Raw genomic sequence first — 7,927 nt, 5'->3', positions numbered from 1 at the left:
TCATACAAACGAGAAGATAGGTATAGGCGACGACAGTTTCACAGAAACCGAGAAGAACGCGATCAAACGAATTTTATTATTCCTGAACGGCACAGTAAAAGAATTAAATTTTGCATGGGAACCAATCCAAACATATAGCGCCGAAGAAATAGACGAATTATTAAAAGAAAATCACCATTTAGTAGGATACCCCGGTATACAAAAGACATACGACCGCATTCGTGAACGGCAGAGTACCAGATTTGATGAAACGCATACAACATATAGAATCATGCGACACCTACCAAACATCTAAAACTACACGTATCAGACCGCGCGAAGAACCTTGTATCACCGACACACCCCTCGAACCAAACGATAAAATTGGTATGGACTTATTAGGCCCACTGAAAAAGACGAAGAAAGGCAATCAGTACAATCTATCCATACATGACGAGCTGACAAAATACTTAATACTCGTACCACTAAAAACTCAGCAAACGGAAACAATTAGGAACGCACTCCTCAATCGTTACATTTACATCTTTTCCGCTCCAAAAAAGATATTAACTGACCGCGGACAGAATTTTATATCTAGTTTAATGCAACAGTACGAAGACGCGTTCAAAATCAAACATATCAAAACGACATCCTTGCACCCACAAAGTAACGGATCTTTAGAACGGACACACGCAGTAGTAACAGACATGTTAAAATCGATACAGCGAAATTCGGATGAAGAATGGGACGATCAACTTAACTTTGTATGCCTTGCATATAATACAATGATGCACGACTCCACTGGTTACACGCCATTCGGACTCACATTCGGACACCAAGCCAATCCTCCCTCCACAATATCCAAGAGTCCCCAGCGCACATACGCAGACGAAGTCACGTTCCGCAAAAAGGAATGGGACTCTAGACTCCGAAACGCTCGCGAAACATTGATCAAAAGTAAACAGCGATATCAGCGCGATCAAAAACGTAAAATTATAAAACCTCAATCAGTTTTCAAAGAAGGAGACTCCGTTTTAATACATAACGATCATAAAAGGCATAAACTTGATGCGGAATGGTTAGGACCATACACGATTGATAAAGTATGTACTCCATACTATCTGATTCAAGACAAAAAGATACACAGTAATCGTTTAAAACCTTATTTTCCAGGTCGACGCTCGTCTTTGCCGGAATAGTATCCGCGCAAATAAATATTACGCCATTAGAAGGAAACTCTGTATTCGTAGAAAACATAGGAAAAGGATATTTATACAGAGATACTGCCAATAGTAGGATTAGACACTAGCGACATATACGAATAGATAAGCACAATAGAATCATATAAATTAACAATAGACTCACATGTAATCAGCAAACAATACGTTGAAGAATTAGGCGGATTACAAAATCGTATCAATAACCTAAAACAACTCGCAAAATACTTGAAAGCGTTAACACATACCCGAAGCACACGAGGTTTACTCAACATCATAGGTTCCGTATCGAAAAGTCTGTTCGGATGATGAGATCTTACGCTCATAAGCAAGGATATGGACAAACTATTCGACGATAATAATAAAATCAAGACCATAATAGCTAATCAAACAGCACTTATTAGAAAAATTATAAACTCAGAAAACCTAAACTACTTAGAGAAATCATATAGTTATATATTAAAACTACAACAACAGGCAAATATCGCTAGATTTGTGCTTAAGATGATCATGAAAGTCGACACCGCGATGCAAACTTTACACTTCCAATTAGATGAAATACTGAACGTCATGATATTAGGCAAACAAGGAATAATTAGTCCACAAATACTCGACCCCGATGAATTCATAGAAAATTACGCCAAGGCAATAGGTAGCCAGATGTACAACCCCGCGATTTCTGCCAAAACCGAACATTTTCAATTCATACTCGACATCAGTGATCTTAAAATCTTCACAATAAATTACAAAATATTTTTGAAAATCATAGTACCTTTAGTCTCTAACACAGAATGGAACATATTACAGATATATCCTATCCCGAGTAAAAGAAATGGAGTATTTTTGACTCCAGTAGTCGAACATCAGATATATTTAACCTCAGGTCTTTCATTTATAAACGCTGATATCGAGCATTTCAACAAACTTTGTAAGAATCGAGCCGGAACCACTATATGCAAACAAACACTACCAATCCATGACAGAAATTCAAAAACCGATTGTAGCAGCGAAATAATAAACTTCAAACCACACATTGAACATTGTCAAACAACTGTACTTAAGATTGAAGACATTAGCTTTATACCGCTCAATACTAGCAACTGTTACATTGCGATACCAGCAAGTCCGATAGAAATAGACACAATTTGCCAAACGAAACATACCTTACAAAAACTTGACAAGCCTTCCATCATAAGAGCCAACACTTCTTGCGATATATTCTACAGAGACGAACACACGCGTAAGGGCGAAACAACAAACGAAGTCAAATACGAAATCAAAACAAAAACCCTAGCGCTCAAAACAAACGATAGTTTCACTCATCTGTTAGATAAACTCGAGCGAGCACCGAAGATAATAGATAATTTACAAGGCTATAAAACAACGATCGATAAAATAGGCGACGAGATAGAAACTCTTAATTTCGAACATAGAATCAAAAATATACAGTATTGGGGACTAACCGCGCTCCAGATATTAGGGTACATAGCATTAGGCATACTAGGTATATATGGATTAAACAAAATAGGGATATTCAAATGCATCAGGAAATGTATACCGAACAAATTATGTATCAATCTATTTTGCTGCCGAAATGAAACCGTAATCAACAGCCACGATGCGACAGTCCCACCAGTATCACTCACCCTGGCCTCAACACCCAACATCTATATTCCAACCAACACATACCACTTAGATGAAGAGGAGGAATCAGCTGTAATTTTCAAGCCACGTCAAGTTCGATTCCACAAAAGTCTTCTGAAGAAAACTTCTGAAGAGACCAAGTTCAATCTAAGAAGGGGGAATGTCACAGGTGAAATTCGAGCAAGCCATATGATAAACCAAAATTCCGAGCGCCTTATCACGTGTGACCGTCCGGTCAGCACCCGTTCTCAGCCGACTGGTTGGCATTCGGTCACTCCAGTCGTTCTCCGAAATACATGATAAGTACAAGCAAAGCCTTCTCCCACTGCAACGAATAAAAGAATATAAATGCTCCCTTCTAAATCATCCAGTCAGTCTAAAAAATTCTTAACTAACCCAAGTATCGAAAGTGTATCATCGCGAACCGAAAATAATATTGTACAAATTGAGTAAAAATAAAAAGAACTCGATCTCCTGTTCGGAAATTGACAAGTGTCTTATTTTTATCTTACTTTTACGCGACACAGGATTGATACCTATGATAATAAAATGAGAATGAATCAAGTGGGTATATCAGTTGGCGAGGAAGCCGGGTACTTACTGCTTACTGCTCATAAGAAATTGTAAGAAATTATTAGGAGTTAACGTGTGGGGGCATAATACCAGTAATTAGAGATGAGATACCGGGGGATGTGAGATGGTGCGCCATTTGTAGACATTGACGGAGGAGAGGGACATGCCACGCGCGGCCGAGTTGCGAGTGGTTAGGCGGATAGCGTAAGTACTTCTTCGTATGTTTCTTCGTTGCATACAATGAACGATGGAGGATTAAAATGGCATGAGAATAGACGCACTGTCACACGTCGATATGGCCGATGCAAGTTAGTAAAAGTTGTCAACAATTATCAATTGGTAATCGGGAAATTATCAATTGGTAATTGGTAATTGACGCCGTATACGATCACACACGACGGGGCACATTTGTTTGTTAGATGTTTGCACTCGTAGGGCCGCGACACTTTACGGTCGCGCGATGCGTAATACTTAATTAAGATATGCACGTGGAAGGAATTTGATGCCATCTTGCCCGTTGAAGCGCTAGAAAGCACGCGCACGCGCATGAGATGTGCTTCGCTGCGTCGCCATGTGGCGTAGAGAACGTATGGTCGGCTAGGTGTAAGCCCCTATTACGAAGGAATAAAGTCGGGTCGACCAGAGTTCTATTCAGATATCTTTTCATTATTTTATCGAACTATGCAAAGTGTGGGAGAAGTGGCTCAAGTTGATTATCGAAAGATGTATGGGAGTGGACCCATTTCATAGGGGACAATATGGGTTCAGGAGAAGAAGGAGTACGGTGAACGCGATTACACAGGTGATTAAATTCGCGGACACCTGCAAGAAGAAAAGGATGGTATGCTTGATGATTGCGTTGGACATCAAGAATGCATTCAACACCCTTAGTTGGAACAGCATTGTTGACGAACTGACCAGGAGGTAGCTGCCTTGCAAGATCATTAGACTGGTAAAAAATTACCTGACGGACAGGAGGATAATCGTCAGCAACCAGTTTGGTACGGTGGAGTACCTGGTTGCGGCTGGAGTTCCGCAAGGATTTGTGCTGGGGCCTTTCCTATGGAACATAGTCTACGATCGGTTATTGGAAAGGCTAGATAACAGGGTAATGTTTAAGGCGGTCGCGTTTGCAGATGACCTGGCAATCGCATATGCCGTGAAGAAAAACGGAGGCGTTAGCGGAATAGTAAGGGAGATCATGAGAACAGTGTGCGATTGGTGTGCAAGAGTGGGTTTGACGCTGGCTAAGGAGAAGACGGAAATAATCCTCATTACGGGTATGAGGGCGTCCAAAGTTATCGGCCTGAATGTGGACGGCATGGCTATCAACACGGTAGAGGCCACGAAATATCTTGGCGTCATAATTGACACGAATAGGAAATTTGGCAAGCACATTGTGCGATAAAGCGGGCATCAAATAGGAGCATTACGAGGAATCCTACCGAATATTAAGGGCCCGCCTGGTTTGGCAAGAAGGCTATATTACAGCGTGTGGGAATCCATAATAATATACGGTGCGCCTGTGTGGGCTGATGCGATGAAGTATGAGAAACACAAGAAGATCATAAAAAGGGCTCAACGAACTGCCCTGTACATCACATCCACGGCCTACCGCACCGTATCCCACACGGCGCTTTCTGTATTGACCGGGAACTTACCGATCTACATTAAAGTGCGAATGTTGACGGGGATATATGAGAGAAAGAAGATCTATAAGACCTCAGCTGTTGGAGAGGAGGTGATTGAGAGGCATGCGGAAAAGAAAGAAGATTTGGAAGAAGTAAAGAAGAAGGCCTCAACGGAGTGGCAGGCGGAATTAAGCATGTATAATGAGGATAATGTGACCAGGAGATTAATAAGTAATGCGATCATATTCGCCAGGAATAGATGAGACATCGATCACGTGACACGGCATCTTCAACAGCTACCGTAAGAGGATCGGTAAGGAGGTCGACACGAAGTGTTGGGACTGTGGAGACCCGAATGACGACGCATGTCTTATTCGCATGAGCATGTCTTATTCGCGTGCCCTAAATGGATCAATAGAAGAATCGAGTTCGAAAACTTCTTGGGTGTCAGGATAAGCGTGGACAACTTGGTGGACACTGTAGTTACCAGGGATAAATACTGGAGGAAGTTCAGAGAGTTCTGTAAGGGCATAATGAGATATAAAAGGGATATGGCGAAGGCGATGGAGTCAGCGAATAGGAGGGGCGCCACCAGTACGCGACGATAATATGCGGCGACACGGTTGAGGACAACCCTGATGAATGCTGATCGGCTCTGCTGGGGTTGTCTGTGTCTAACAAATCAGAGGAAAGAGGAGGGGTTTTTAGTGGGTACGACGATGTCATCTGGAGTCCCACATAACCTGGTGACGCGAGTCACTGGGTATGCTTAAATTCATTTTCCTCCCCTCGCGCAAAAAAAGGCCCCACCGACTTGGAGGAGGAGTTCATCCTTGGTACCGGTGGGCGTGAAGAATGCTGTGCCACACAAGCACTTTGGGGGACTTTTTTTTATTAACGTGGAGGAAGTCCGCACGGACACCAAGTCGCTTCTGGGGAAAAGCGGCTTGGTAGTGCCGGACGCCAACCGACTAAAACCTCCACGATGACCGTCCCGGCTGCGATCGAAAAGGGCCCGGGAACCGGTGTGAGCGATACATCCCCCCCCCCCCCGCCGAATACCATGGCTTAATGGAGTGGTGTGTGGCCATTGTCACACCGCGCCTCGTCGCCGGAGCCGCCGGGCTGCTTTGCGGCCCCGGGGCGCTGAGTTGCCAGCGCCTAAGTTTGCACCCCATAGGGGGGTGCGGCGGACCTAGCGCGCCTCACCGAAGCGTGTCCATGGCCTCTGCCGCGCCCTCGCCGGTCAATCCTCTCAGGGTGAGAGTCCGCACCCTCACCCTCTCCGCAACCTCTTTTCGAAGCATAACTTGCTCATAGAAGGAGGTCTTTTTACAGCGTCTAATTTCTTGGGGTTTGGTTTAACTCCTTCGGATGAAACTACCTACATGGCCTAAGTATTCTAGTTTGGGTTTTACGAATTCATATTTGTCCGGTTGCCAACATTTTACCAATTATCTCGAAACGATTTAGGAGAATACGACGAGACACTTTGGATCAGAAGACTTTACAAAATTCTTAAAGATACAACAAAAGTCGGCAAAGGAAATAACGATTTCACTGAATTAGAGAAAACACAGATTAAACTCATGCTAATATATTTTAACGACACGTACAAGAAAATTACTTATGCACCTAATCCCATCTTAAAACTAGACGAAAACGAAATAATACAAGCAATAAATGAAAACCACAACGACACCGTAGGACATTTAGGGATACAGAAAACGTATCAACGGATCAAGGATAAATTCAAAATTTCCGGACTTTTAGAAAGAGTAGAAAACTTTGTGAAAACATGCGACATGTGTCAAAAGGAGAAACTACCACGTATCAGACCCAAAGAATCCCCACAAGTCTCAGACACGCCACTTAACCCTAACGACAAAATCGCTATGGACATCATAGGACCGATGATGGCCAAACCAAACGCGATGAAAACCAAACGCGGAAACCAATACATACTTTCAATTCACGATGAACTTACGAAATATCTGATATTAGTCCCCCTTAAAACGCAGCGAACTGAATCCATAATTAACGCGCTCACTGAACACTATATTTACGTATTTTCGGCATCAAAGACGATCCTAACAGACCAGGGACAAAATTTTGTTAGCGATTTAATGACGAAATTTGAAGGAGCTTTTAAAATCAAACACATCAAAACAACTTCATTTCACCCACAAAGTAACAGATCCCTCGAAAGAACGCATGCCTCAGTTAAAGATTTAATTCGTACTGCATTACACGACAATGACAAAGAATGGGATGAAGTACTTAATTTCATTTGTTTAGGGTACAACACCGCGAAACATGAAGGAACAGGATTCTCTCCCTTTGAATTGACCTTTGGGCGAAAAGCTAACTTACCTTCCGCAATATCCAAATTCCCCACACTTACCTATGGTATGTACTCACTTTGGCAGAAATAGTTGAATAAATATTGGGAAACAGCTCGCAAAACGCTCATTCAGAATAAGCAACGATACAAGCGAGACTAAGAGAGAAAGCTTGTTAAAACTCAGGCCGTGTTTAGGAAAGGAGACTTTGTTTTAATTCACAACGGCCATAAAAGAGATAAGTTGGATATTGAATGGTTAGAACCCTACAGAATCAACGATGTGAAAACTTCTTATTACTTTATTTCTATTGACAATGTTAAGAAAAAGATAGATGGTGACCGATTGAAAACGTACTTTTTTCAGGATACTGCTAATAATAATACTAATAATAATACTCTAAAATAATACTAGTAATAATACTCTTAGTTGCCTTAAATTCACGGGATAGGAATTACGCTTTGTAAACAAACCCAGCCAATTCACGATCGAAAACTACAACATGATTGCTCCTCTAAAATCATTAGCTTTTTGAACACTA

Source organism: Bombus vancouverensis, unplaced genomic scaffold (assembly GCF_051014615.1).
Source record: "Bombus vancouverensis nearcticus unplaced genomic scaffold, iyBomVanc1_principal scaffold0052, whole genome shotgun sequence".
Lineage (NCBI taxonomy): Eukaryota > Metazoa > Arthropoda > Insecta > Hymenoptera > Apidae > Bombus > Bombus vancouverensis.
The sequence above is the reverse complement of the archived record's forward strand: the minus strand, read 5'-3'. Positions refer to the sequence as shown.